Source organism: Pyrus communis, chromosome 1, assembly GCF_041283825.1.
Source record: "Pyrus communis isolate YQ-2024b chromosome 1, ASM4128382v1, whole genome shotgun sequence".
NCBI classification, from domain to species: domain Eukaryota; kingdom Viridiplantae; phylum Streptophyta; class Magnoliopsida; order Rosales; family Rosaceae; genus Pyrus; species Pyrus communis.
In genome coordinates, this window is record NC_142565.1 from 9468368 (window position 1) to 9482985 (window position 14618).

The 14618-nt window shown below is 36.8% G+C and overlaps 1 long non-coding RNA gene across 2 annotated transcripts; it reads right to left on the reverse strand.

The window, feature by feature from the left end:
- Positions 1-4767: 4767 nt before the first annotated feature.
- On the reverse strand, positions 4768-10414 carry LOC137719584 (uncharacterized). 2 transcript variants are annotated; one of them, XR_015963939.1, is made up of 5 exons: positions 10177-10414; positions 6163-8038; positions 5862-6072; positions 5465-5733; positions 4768-5376 (listed from the first exon to the last, which is right to left on the reverse strand). It is a non-coding gene; the product is annotated as an uncharacterized LOC137719584 (long non-coding RNA). The 2 variants fall into 2 exon arrangements; XR_015963935.1 differs by having other exon boundaries at positions 5465-5740.
- Positions 10415-14618: the final 4204 nt, after the last annotated feature.

The following is a 14618-nucleotide window of genomic DNA, read 5'->3' on the forward strand; positions in this document are numbered from 1 at the left end:
AAACCTGAATTAAAAAAAATAAATAAAAAAAATAAAAACCGATCCCTGACCCACCCCTTTCTCCCATCCATCATCACCCACCCCAAAATCCCACTCGAGCCACCCCTCTCTCCTATCCCCCATCACCCAGCCAAGATTAGGTGGATCTATCACAAAACTAGTCCAAAAATCATCTCAAACTCAAAATCCCCATCTCAAACTCCCCAAGATGAATCTACCACAAAACCACCCGAAATTAGGTGTGATTTGAGGTCTATGTACAAGGGCGTGTACAAGGGAGGTGGGTCGCGGGGTCACCCAGGGGGTGGGGGAGGGAGGGGAGGTTGGTCGCTAAGTCACGGGCGCGCGCGGGGTGTGGGTGGGGGCTGGGTGGGTGTTGGGGGATGAAGTGGGTTACAATTTTTATTTTTATTTATTTTTATTTTCTTCTTCCTCTTCCTCTTCTTCTTCTTGTTGTTGCATGTGGGGAACTTTGGGGGGGGGGGGGTGGGGACGAACTGGGTTGCAGTTTGTTTGTTTGTTTTTTTTTTTTCCTCCCTCTTCACTTCTTCTTGCAGGTGGGGTGGGGGGAGGGGGGTTGCAGTTTGTTTTTTTTTTTTCCTCATGTGGGTTGCATTTTGAGAAAATTCAGGTTTAAAAAAAAAATTAAAATTTTTTTTTGCCACGTGGCACACATTTGGCAGCCACATCAACACTTAACGGATCTATGGATGGAAAATGTAACGGATGTATTATTTTGAAATAAAATAGTACTTAAGGTATAAAAGTGAAATGTTTTGAAGATGTTGTAAGGAATTGAAATATGCCCCAAACCTGAGGTATAAAAATGTAATTTACCCTAACATTAAATGCTACAAGTATGGAATGACTTGAATTGATTGAATTATTGTTTTTATTGTGATCTTGTGAATTCTATTTTCATCATTAATACAACGAAACCTCACGCTCTCATTTGCTATTTCGAAATACCAATTTTGTTTATGTAGCACAACATACATCTCTTAGAGATGCTATACAATAGCTTTGCTTCGTAAGAAGAATTCTTTGGCACACAATTGATATTAAAACTCGATTGTAACTTGGCTTCGAAAATGATTTTAACAGCCACAAGCTAGTCAATGCTACGGCATGACAATTCCGACGACCGAAAATGAGCTTTGTGTACAATTTAATGGAGTGCTAATATCAATTATACAATCCTTTGAACTGCTGTTCTTGTCATTGGGGGGGGGGGGGGGTGTTAATATTCGCTTCAAGGACATAATATATTAAATCTAGGATATTATTATCCCTTGTTACATCTTATTAGGGTACGTGTCACGAAATGAATTGAAAAAAGGGTACCAACACAAAACTAAATAGAAAAGTTAAATTGTGGCAGGTACTTATATGCCAGACATGCATATGTAATTATAACATATCATTTCGTGGTTATGAAAAAAGCAGATGCAAGCGTGAAGAGTGCACAAAATAAAAAAAAGAAATTACTATAAAAAAAAAAAATTTTAATTTAAGATATCTAAGATTCCACTATCTATTTAAACATGCCCCGAAGAAGAATGCTGGAGACCCTAAACGAATGGGGAAAAAAAAAAAGAGTACTTGTTTGTTTTGAGCTATTTTTTTGTACTCTAAACCTAGCTAGCTAATCTAAGATTAAACTAGAGATGGATCTTAAGCTTTTGTGCGTGCCGGTGAAGGTGAAGGTGAAGCTTTGCTGGAGCAATGATTCTTTAACAAAGCTTGGAAGAAGTAGTTGTGGAACTTGTAGAAAACATAGTTGGCGCAATCGTCGCCCATTTCTACAATGGCCTTGCAGCAATCTTCTTGAATGGCGACTTTGCGAGTCCAGTAAGATACGGAAATCTCATGGTAACAAGTTGCGGAGGCAGTGTGGTAAGCTCCAAGGCACTTTACAAGCTTAGGATCAGGGTTCCACCGTGATTACTATGGGGATGCGGGTGTTTGGGGTGCTGCAGGAGCTGTGGAATCGGAAGCAGCCAAACATTGTGTCAATAATACGCAAAAGAGAAGGAAAAACACAGCAACTCCTCCCTTCACCATCTTTGCTAAATTAGAATCTCAAGTGAGAAATATAAGCGATGAGATCGATCGAGTGAAAGATGCGAGATGGTGTTTGCATGTCAAACCTGTCGAAGTATAAATAGACATATATATAGAAGAGTTCCAATTTATCGAAATTAGTCAGAGAGAAGATGTTATTTTCGGGAAAAATAAAAAATAAAAAATGACCATTCATAGTTGAAACCAAATTCTGGTTTAAATGTAGATCCAAAGTTCGTGTTAAGAGAAGGGTTAAATGCGCATTACAACTCTTACAACTAAAAGAGTTTTAATATTTGTTTAAAGACCAAGAGTGTTAGTAATTACATTTCATATTTCTCTCCTTTTCACTTCCTTTCTTCTTTTATCATATGCTTAGGAAGTTGTTATTAGTTAATATTAAAAGAGGTCATAGCTAGGAATGAATATATACTCTATCAGCTTACTTGAGATACTTCACAATGTCTATCATTGATTAATTTGATGTTATCTATTCTCGCCTAATTTTTCTTCATTTAGCAAAATTTGTTTTTTTATGGTATCCATTGAAAATGCCATCTAAATATATGTATATGATCATTTTTTTTTTGTCCAACCATAGAATTTCATTAAAGTTAAAGTCAAATACAAATGTTTACATCCTCTGCTATAATTTTGGACATATATTTAGGGAAAAGCAAACCCCATCTGTGAAGTCACCGAATGAGCCACCCTATTTCATCGCCGAGACACATGAAAAATCAATGAACTCCATTTGAATAGCTACCTGTATCAAATATAATGCTATCAATCATAATATCAGCATCTCCTTCTCACCCTTAAGCATTGAAATTAAATTGCTTGAATAAGATTCTATTATCACGCCATTGCAGCCCTCCTCAACACAAGCTGACAACGCCTCCCTCACTGCCTGCATCTATTGCGTAACCTAATAATCCCTTATAGTTTGACCACAAAAGGGAAAATACTTAATCCAAGGAAGCAACAAAAATTGACATGCTAATCCTCCCTACGGACCCTTCCCATCAAGCGTGCTTATATGTAACATGTCTGTGTTTCTAACTTTATACATCACGTATAATTCTCAACTACCATACTGTGTATAATTGTGCCAACAACCCTTCATTTTGAGTGTATTTTCTGCTACCCTTTTTTTATTTTATTTTAATTTTCAGTGTATTTTCTGCTACCCTTAATCAAAGAATATTAAAGATTAAGGACCGCATCCAAAGTATCCCTTAGTTAAACAACAAACTCCGTGGGCATCCAGTACAAGAAGAGTAAAACATAAAGCCTGCGTAACAAGGGTAGGACAAGAGTGAAACCAAACATAATCTGAATTGATAAATGACTATAGGTGACAAGAGCATCAGTAACAAACTTCTCTTCTCTCCAATGTGGCGAAATTGAATGCTAACAAAGTGAGAAGTCAGGAGGTGAATATCCTGTGGAATAGTCCTGAGCCTCTAGGGAGTTAACAATAATGCTATTCTTACCATGTTTTTATACCACCTTGTAGACAACCACATCATTTAAATTAATTAGAATTTAATTTAAATTAAAAATATTTAATAAACCAATAATTAAAAAAAATTGGAATTAAACGGTGATTGTGGCATACAAGAAGTCTTCTCTTTCCTTTCCCGTTCAATCCTGCTTCTTCTCATGTTTAATTCGTCCATGCCAGTTCTTTCACGCCATTTTTTTTCACCCCAGTTATTTTCACGTTAGTGTGGACTACAATTATTGAAGACTTAGCAATTGACAATTTCTGAAGTGGGGTTCTAGGTACAGATTTCGCATTGGTAAGTTTCTCATCATAGCAATTTACATCATATCCAGATTTTAATTTGCCTGTGAAAATGCGAAAATTAGCTTCATCAATTCTACATTCTTTCTACAAGAAAACTCAACAAAAAACATTTAGCATACATGTGCAAAATGCTATTGTTTTATTCCCTATTCTCCACATATATTGATCTGCAAAAATGAGAGTGGAGATTGAAATTAAACTGAAAGCAAAACGGTATCTAGGTGCTTGTAACCATCATTCAGTACCTGTTTACCACTTGATTATCCATATAATCAGTAATACAACAAAATTGAGTTTGGAGTGGTTGTAGTCCCAAACAGTGATGAAGTTGTCATCGGAGGTCTTTAGGGCCTCCAAGGCATCGGCGACGGTGGTGGAGGTAGAGAGGGACCTCATCGGCGACGATGGTGGTGGTGTGAGTAGTGTGAAGTGGGTACAAACACTACTAGGAATAACATCTTGGGCGATGAAGGGGAAACTGTCACGCAAAGAGAAAAACCGTCACCATAAACATTGGGCGGCGAAGACTTCGTAGCGCAAAGCTCATGACGTCAGGCATTGCGCGATGGAGGTAATGTCTTTGTCGAGCGAAATGAATATTGCGCGACGGAAGTCGTGGTCATTGGGCTACTGAGCAACGAAATTGGGTTTCAACCCCCAAACTCTTGCGCGACAGTAACACGGGTTGGACCCTCAAAGTCATGCGAGACGGATGTTGAAGTTTGACCCACAAACTTTTGCGAGACGGATATAGAGGCCGTCGCAGTGAAATTTTAAAATTAGTTTTTTAAATAATTTATTATTTATTTGTAAATTAGTTTTTTAAATAATTTATTATTATTTTTTTTCGTTTATGTAAAAGTGAATTTAATGAAAATAAAAATAGAAAATGTAAAGAAAAATATTGAATTGAAAAATTATTGTAAATGTATATACAATGGAAAAAAAGTATTTTTAAATTCTAAAACAAATTAAAACAACACTAAAAAAAGAAGTCCTCAACATCACAATTGCCGGCTGGTGGTGTTGCTGTTGTGTTAGGGGGTTGGGAGGTCGTGGTTGCTACAACGGAGGGCTGAGAGGGTGTAGCTGTTGCTGGGGGGGGGCTGGGAGGTCGTTTCTAGAGGTAGTTCAACGTCGGGGAATTGAATGCTAGAGATCTGAAGTGCAAGACGTATTTGGTTCATGAAATTGTTTTGGGCCACAATCTGAGACTGTTGGGCCGTAATCTGTTCCTTCAAGCCCACCACTTCATATGTCAGCGTATCGACCCATTCAGTTCTCTGCCTGGAGGATGAGGTAGACGGGTCCCGAAGGCTGGCTTTCCTAAGCCTCCGGTGAACATTCCCACATCGACGACCGAGGGTCTAATCAAGTGTGTCGATCATGATCTGAAAAAGAGCAACCTCAGGGGGAAACACCTCATCGATCGAGGTCTCTAGGGGAAATTGGGAAACCACCTCCTCGAGAATTGTTTGGCCTTTCTCCACCATGGTGGACTAGAAAAATGAAAAAAACAAATTAATTTGAATATAAATGTAATTAATACTAATACAAATTGAACATTATAAATGTGAAAGAACTTACATGAAGCTGCTCCGTCAACTCATCCCCGGGCCAAACGTACACCTTCTTGAACATGTCAATTTCAGGAAACTTTGACCCCCCCTAAATTTTTTTAAAAAGTGTTAACATAGATTGCCAATTGTGTAATAAAGAGTAAAAAGATTGAAAACTTAAAATAAATATATAGTTACCTTACGTCGTACCTCCAACCTATAAGAGAAGCGTCGTGACCCAGATCAATGAAGAAGTTTTTTCTTCGACCGATTGATCGAGTTTGCCTTCACTTTTTTCTGTTCACTTAAAAAAAAAAACGTATTAGTTTAGATATTTATAACAAATGAATGAAAAAAAATGAAATGTTTATTTTAAATTGTAAATTTTTTTATTAATATATTATTGAAATATAAATTATACGTACCAAGTATTTCTCATCTTGAAAATGGCCGTAGAGCCACATCCCGATGGTCCAGCAACTTCATAGGGCACCCAACTTCTAGAGCGACCTCCATACCGTCATATAGCTCATAATGCTTGTGGAGGTCGCTCTTCCATTGAGTGAACCTACTGGAGCAAAGGTCGTTGAGGTACTCCATTTGGTTGGAATCGAGGTTGGAGAGCTCATAGTGATGCTGAAAAACTCAACAAATAAATAGTAGTTAAAATTTATAATCTTTGTATACTTTAATAAAAATGTAGTATTTGAGGTTGAAAATACTTACCGATAATTCATAAAGCACGGCGTCATTGGTTTCTTGTGGCACAACTCTCCATTACTCCCACCTGAGGGGGCAATGGCTCCTGATAACACAACCAACGTCCGTGGCCAACACACTATGCTGCTCCTTTGTTGTAGCCGCACGATGTCGAGGATCCCACGTAATGGTGATCTTCTGGGTCGTGGTGTGAGTGGTCTGAGAAATCTTTTGTAGTCTACAAGGGCCCCTGGTCTTTTTTTTTTTTTTTTTTTACCTACCAAATAAACAAAGTAAACATTAGAAAATTTCTATTTGCTACCGAAAATTTGACAGAACCTCCCCTAAAACTATAACATTTCCTAAAACCTGCACACAATATAACAACATAAACAACACATCCACCCAACAATTCAAACAATTTATACCAACGGGGGACGTTAAAACAAAATTTACAACTTGTTGATATGAGTTCTCAGTGCTACTTAACAATCATTAATATAGGTCAAAATCAGAATTCAAAATAACTAGCTAGCATGCATGGTATTCTCTGCATAAATGAAAAGATCACTTCGATTTGCATCAAATATTTTTAACGTTGTTGCTCAATTATTAGAGAGGATAAGATTCCTTAATTATATTATGGTTCACATTTTAATTACACAAGTTAAGTTCACATTCTATACTTGAAGGGAAATGGTGGGATTTTGAATATCCATCTTTTGAGTGGAAGTTTGATTATCTGCAACTAATAATGCAGTAAATTAGCACATTAGGCCTCTAGTTGCTAAGAGCAAAATTGTCACACCCCAAAACTCGAGGTGTGAGATTAAGAGAAAAAATAGAATAAAAAGGTTGTTTAAGGGTGTAAAACAAATATTAGCTTAAGATTATTTCAATGAAGATTTAAACTCAACAATTACATTACACCAAACTACAAGGGTAACTCAAAGAAATAAAGTTAAAGACTTATTGTGGTAATAAAAACTGCAGAAACGACCTGTACCGTAAAATTCACCGAAAATAATTCGTTTAACCAAATAGTATGAAAATTTTCAGATTCAAAGTAGACACCTACACCAAAGTTGTGTTAAAATTTCAAGGATTTTTTACTTCGGAAAGTATAGGAAAATTTAAATCTAAAACAGGCATGCTGCTATTTTTTTCTTAAAAAATAAAAATAAATTTCAGCAGTATCAAGTCACTTTAGAAATAAAGCTGATTAATGATAAGGGAATTCCATGGAATTTAATAATTTCCCTTAATGTTTCAGTGAACAGAAGTATATTTACAGCAGCTAATAGATGCTTCCTTTTATATCACATTTGGTTTTTTAGGGAGATGTACTTAGCTCTTATGAATCATACAAGTTTCTTCAAAAAGCAAGAATTGTATTTAATTATGATGCTCTTTGAAAATAAGATCAAAACGATTATTGTGCTTGAAGTACTTCATCAACTGGTGTATACAGTCAAGGATATAGAATCATTTTAAATGAGCAGCTCCATAATTATATGTTCCTTATTCTTTTGGGTTAAATATGTTTGCATATAAGCTATCTAGACTAATATACACCAGAAGAGGAGGAGAAGGCGAGAGGGAGGGAAGGAGCAAGCTTACCAATCCGGGACGCCTCTCCATGGACATAGGAAGTGTCACCAGACGGCTGTGCCTCCTCAGAAGTCCGGGGCCTTTGATGAGTCCGTCGGGCGCTTAGGATACTATGCATCACCGAAGAAGTCGATGACGCAACAGTCGTAGACACCGTTGGCCCCAATGGCACGACTGGAAGGACACCCATCGTGTCCAAATCAGGTGTGGAGGTGTCAGCAACATTACCTCCTTGAGAAGGTGTCTCACTGCCCCTACTAGCTGACCGCCGGTTTGATATTAAGTTCGACATCTACAAAAACAATCATGAATCTGTTTAGATAATCAAATTATTATATGCATTTCATTTCACATATATAAGGTGAATGAAAACATGAGCTATGAATAAAATTGAGTATGGCAAGGAACATTTTTTTCATGAAAACAAACAAACAAATTTACCCATCTACAATAATCTTCAAATGCATGCCATTACAAAGTTAAAGCCAAAATATTATCAAATCAATAATCTTCAAACACTTTTGGGCATACAACAATTTTATGCACTGAAGAAGATCATTTATAGATGCGATGAAGAATATTCTCACCACTATTTATACTAGATATGTGTTACGTAAGTGTTCGTTCTGTTTACTTTTGCAGCACATCAAAACTGGTGACAGATGTAGATTTGAAGTTTTTGATTGATAGCTTGGTGGAGAAGATAGGCGAAAATGTGAAATGGGAAAATGTCATAGACAAAAGAAATGATATTCTATCTTACTATGCTAAGTGCTGCAAGCCTAAGGTCATTCATCTTGTCTTAGTCTTTGAATTGATTATGATATTCTGTAACCCAAAGTTACCAGTGGCATTTACTCTTGTTCTAGAATCCGTTGGTCACATGAAATACTTGATTCCTTGTTTAACTCTACTGGTTTTGGCAAATAAAGGCTATGGAATTGAGTTTATGTATCTTTTTTCTTACATTCAGGATGGTCCTTTGACATACTTGAGTGTGACACTATTTGAGAATTGCTCTCCTGAGAAGCTGAGAGACTTCTACTTGGACAATGATTACATAAAGCAATGGGACAAGATGCTGATTCAACACGAGCAGTTACAGATGGATAAAAACAATGGCGTTGAAGTTGGTCGGACAATACAAAGGTTTCCACTGTTGACAGCTAGAGAATATGTATTAGGTTGGAGATTGTGGGAGGGGAAAGATAAAACCTTTTATTGTTTTATCAAGGTAACTACTACCTGAAAATTATTCATACGTAAATTACATTTAGTCAACTTTAACAGGTCCTTGCTAAATATGACTAGAAAATGACAAACAGAGATTGACATTGTGAGGAAGTGAGTAAGAGCTTTGTTCATGTGAGGAAGACAATGACAAATAGTCAGTGACAGTGTCATTGTGAGGAAGACAGTAACAAACAGACCAGCTAATATAATGCAATTGGGAATGTCCTAATCATACTTTAGCACTACTCATATTCTCAGTGTATCATTCATGTTTTTCTACACTATGCAATATCACTATAAGATTAGTATTTAATATCATTGATCATGCAACTAATATTTATTTTGTATATGTATATATTAAGCAATACTTATAACACACATATATATATGTTAAGCAATACACATATATATATATATATATATATATATATATATATATATATATATATATATATATGTTAAGCAATACTCACACACACACACACACACACACACATATGTATATGTTAAGCAATACTTACATCTAAAGTGGCATTGTAGAGGTTATCATCTATGAACTAAACTACTTTCTTTTCCCTTCTTAGCTAAACAATTCAAATCTGCCTCGTTTATGCTTTTACACAGGGTTGAATGTTTCGTGAAAACATTACTAGTATATATACAACGAATGGTAAGAATAATTTGAACTGTTAGGAAATTTCCTGGACTCATATCAACTATATCGGGGAATTAAACACAACCAAATTCAGTTTTCGCAAGACAATGACAACACATGGCTATATATAGTACGATTCAGCAATCCAACAAAAAAAAAAAAGCATTATTAGTTGTAAGCTTGTTATAAAAAAAAAATTCAAAACATTCACCAATCGAATAGGGCTATATCAACAATGATTGGACATCTAAATTCCCTTCCCTACTAATTTCTCATAATTCAAAACCCCCCAACTTGTAAATCTGTAATTTGAACCCTAATTCAAAAACCCTACACTGTGAGCAACTACAATTCCCAATTCCAACCCTAAATCCCTAACCTAAGATTCCTAATTCCAACCCTAAATCCCTAACCCAGGCTTCCCAATTCCAACCCCAAATCCCTAAATGTTGTAACTAAAACAATTGAAGATTAAAATTCAGAAAATTACACTTATAAATAATTGAATTAAGGAGATGAATTAAGGGAGACTGGGTCCTTACCTAGTAAAGTTGTGTGTGGTGTGGCGTCGGAGTGCTGTGGTTTCGAACCAGAGAGTGACATAAAGACACAGAAACCGAGGGAATGCGAGAGAAGGAGAGAGGGAGACACTGACATTGAGTCTTAGATAGAATGAGAAGGTTGACTGAATGGACAGAGAGAAATGAGCTTGGGTCTAATAGGAGTTCAAATTACAAACGAGAGAGAGAGAGAGGGGCGCTTGGGTCTGAGACAGATATTTGCGCGAAATGAATTAAAGGTGTCGACTTACAAAGGTGCCCAATTTTAGGAAAAAAATCAAAATTTTAAATGTTTGCGCGACAAAGATGTTTTAATATTCGTTGCGCAACTAGTGTTTTTTTTTTTAAATGAATTTTTTAATATTTGCGCCCAATTTTGAGAGAATCGGACATAATCGATTGAGCGTCTGAGAGGGAGATAGAGAGTTAAGGCACGAAATTAAAAACGCACCCACCTTTGGGAAAAAAATCAACGCGATGGGGATGTTTAAACTTTCGTCGCGCAACCAATTTAAAAAAATTAATTTTTTTTATTTGCACGAAAAATATTTATACAACGTCGTCGCGCATAACTGTAAATTCCATTTATTTTTTGGTTTAAATAAATAAATATTTTTTTAATTTCATTTTGTTACAAATTTTAAAGGAAACTTTTGTTTGTATACAACATTTTTAAATACCATTCAATACATTTAATTAATATACATCACAATTTTTCATTAATTCTCATCTGAACTAGAATAAAGATCATCATTATCGTTGGATTTAGACTCCCATTCCTCCTCGTCTGTAGGCACATCAATATCTTCGTTCACGCGCTCGGGTGCATTGTAACACGGCAGATCCCCGAGGTCAATCGTAATGGAATCAATAGGTATTTCGATTTTAGGACCTCCAGCTACCTGATACGGTTCTTGTACAATAGTCATATTCCATAGTGTATTTGCACCAAGTGTTGTTGAAGCCTCCAATTGTTGGTCAGCAATGTCACCATAATCGTCATCGGCAGCATAATCTTGGTCCCCAATATCATACACCCCTCTATGCTCAATCTTCTGAACTACTTTCCATCCCCTCCTGGCCTTAGGGTCATTTAGAAAATTTGTTTAGCCATCATTGCCAAAATGTAAGGGTCGTCCTTATACCAACATCTATTAGTGTTGACCGATAGCAAACCATCGTCTCGTTTGACACCTCCAACTTGACGTGGGTTTGTATCAAATGAGCGACACTTAAAGAGGATAACTTGACACTGGTCTTTGTAAAGCAATTGCATAACACTTGTCAGTTTTCCATAGAAATCAATGTCTGCAATGTCGCCAGCACCCGGTACATGTACCCCACTATTTTGCATACAAAGTTTGTCATCATGCTCAATTGCCAAAAACTTGATGCCATTTACATGACAACCGGAGTACAATTATGCGCTTATTGGCCCAATCGCCATGCTGTACAATTCTTCATTGTAAGCGGGTAAGTTAATTTCCTTCAATTTCTTCACCTAAATAAAAGAGCAAAAGATGTCGTGTTAGTTTAACATTTACAATTATGTAAAAAACCCAAACACGAACATACATTTTCACGAAACCATTGAGGAAACAATTAACGATGCTTTTTGGCATATAAATGTGAAGAATGTTCCTGCTTCATCAACTCTTCATGCTCATCTAGTACGTAATTGTCTCATCACAATTGTTAAGTACAAACAAATGTGCTACCTCCATGTCCTTTTTGTCAAACGCCTCCCCTCTGATTGGTTCGCCAAATGGTCGTGCAATTTGGGAAAAAAACATAATTTTTTTCACTTCTCACACCACCGTCAGTATTGTGTTGTTGTCGGTTAAACGTAGTCTCATCGTCTTATAGGGACATTGCACAAAATGTAAGGGACTTAAAACCGACCCATGCCTCCACGATTGATCCTTCAGGCTTTGCCCTGTTTCGTACACTCTTTTTTAATTCACCCAGTAGTCTGCATCAATAAACAAATTATCGTATAAAATTAGTGTAATTATACATATATCACGAACTAAAGTATTTATGGCGATTATATACCTTTCAATTGGATACATCCATCGATAGTTGACGGGTCCAACTACAAGTGCCTCAACTAGTAAGTGAATCATCACGTGGATCATGCTTGTGAAGAAAGCTGGAGGAGTTATTTGTTCAAACTTGCATAACATTTCAATAATATCATCACACAACTATTTAACATCGGACTTCCACAAAGTTTTTGCAGTTAATTGAGAAAAATATCTCGCCAACAACATAATCGGCTTTACCACATCTTCGGGCAAGAGGTGTCGAATTCCCACTGGTAGCAGGACTTGAAGTATGACATGACAATCATGACTCTTGAGGCCGAGAAATTTGCCTTCATCCACATTTGCGCAATGGCTAATGTTTGAAGCATACCTTTCTGGAAACTTTACAGAAGATAGAAACTGCAAAAACTCTTTCCTCTTTTCCAGTTTCACCGAAAACGAAGCGAGCTTCTTTCTGGCTATGTCTCTATCCCTCACCATCCGTAAACCTGGCCTAATGCCCATTTTTTCCAGATTGATCTGAGCTTTTATCGTGTCCTTTGTTTTTCCCTCGATGTCCAATATAGTTCTGATCAATATATCAAACACATTTTTCTCAACATGCATTACATCGATGTTGTGTCTCAATTTTAATTTGGACCAGTATGAGAGCTCAAACAACCTTATCTTGTGTGTCCAGTTTAGATGTGTGTCTGGTCTTATCTTATTTACGAACTTGCCCAATGGAGCAAGATCCAACCGATTCACCTGAGCTAAAATTTCATCGCCAGACCATTCTCTTCGTCTTGGTCAAAGTTTTGTGCCGTTGAAGAAGGCTGTCTCATTCTGACACCACTCATGGTCCCACAGCAACCACCTATGATGCCCTAGGTAACAAACTTTTCCCGCATGCTAACTGCACGTCGTGTCTTCTTTGTAAATTGGGCATACGTAGTAGCCCTTAGTGCTCTACCCAAACATCATAGCGTACGCAGGAAAATCATTTATAGTCCACATCACGGCTGCTCTCAAAGTGAACATCTTCTCGGTAGATTTATAGTATGTGGGAACATCGTTTTCTCATAATTCTTTTAGTTCATTGATCAACGGTTGTAAATACACATCAATACAAGTGCCTAGATCTTCGGTTATTAACAACGTCATCATCATAAATTCTTTTTTCATACATTTCCAATGTGGCAAATTATATGGAATTTCAAAGATTGGCCAAGTGCTGTGGTACTGGTTTAGAACCCTGAACGAATTAAACATGTTGGTCGTAAGTCCTAATCTAACTTTTCGGGGCTCACATGCAAATTTGGGGTACAGCCGATCAAACTTTTTCCAGGCCTCTCCATCTGCAGGATGTATCATAACATCGTCATCCACCCATCTGTCCTTATGCCACCTCATGTCGCTTGCAGTATGTGTTGACATATACAATCACTGCAACATGGGCTTTAATGGGAGATAACACATAACTTTTTGTGGAATCTTCGTTCTTCTATTCTAAGATGTCATTTTAAACCACGACTCATTACCTACAGGACATTTATCCAACGATTTATTCTCTTTGTAGGACAAAATGCAATTATTTTTACACGTGTGAATTTTTTCATATCCCAATCCAAGACCATTCAGCACCTTCTTTGCACTTTTATAATCTTTAGGAAGGCAATTGTCATTTGGAAGCATCATCTTGAACACCCCCAAAAAGTAATCAAAACACCGGTTCGACATACGAAACTTCGTTTTTCCATGCATCAACTCAACAATGGCCATGAGCATCGAAAATCCTTCGCAACCAAGGAATAATTCTTGCTTAGCACTTTTTAATAGTTTTTCGTATTTTTCAAATACTTCACTGTCCATGGTGGGAGGGACGCCATCTTCTACTTCCATATTCGTATTCGAACTAGCGGTTGAAAAAGTATCATTGATAATGTCCATAATTTGATTATTTGGATACACAACAGAGTTAATTGTTTCCAATGCTCGGGCAGTTCGGAGGATGAAGCATATTGTATTTGTTCTCCATGATGATTCCATGTAGTATAGGCTTCCATCATCCCATTTCTCACTAAATGGTATCGAATAGTTTCAAAATATTCCATCATTAAGTTGTTACACTTTCTACAAGGATACCGAATTTGAGTTGAGCCGCGGCTGTTTGCAATTGCAAAATCGATGAACTGATTTATTACATCCAAATATTCATCAGCACATCTGTTATGATTATGTATCCACTGTTTGTCCATTTCACCTGCAAACAAAAAAAAATTACAAGGGTTACAACAACTTCAATATGACATGCCACCTTGTGCCTCCAGTATGGGTCCTATCTCATTCGAGAATGCACAGTTATGTGCTATAATTTACGGTTCCAACTCATTAGAG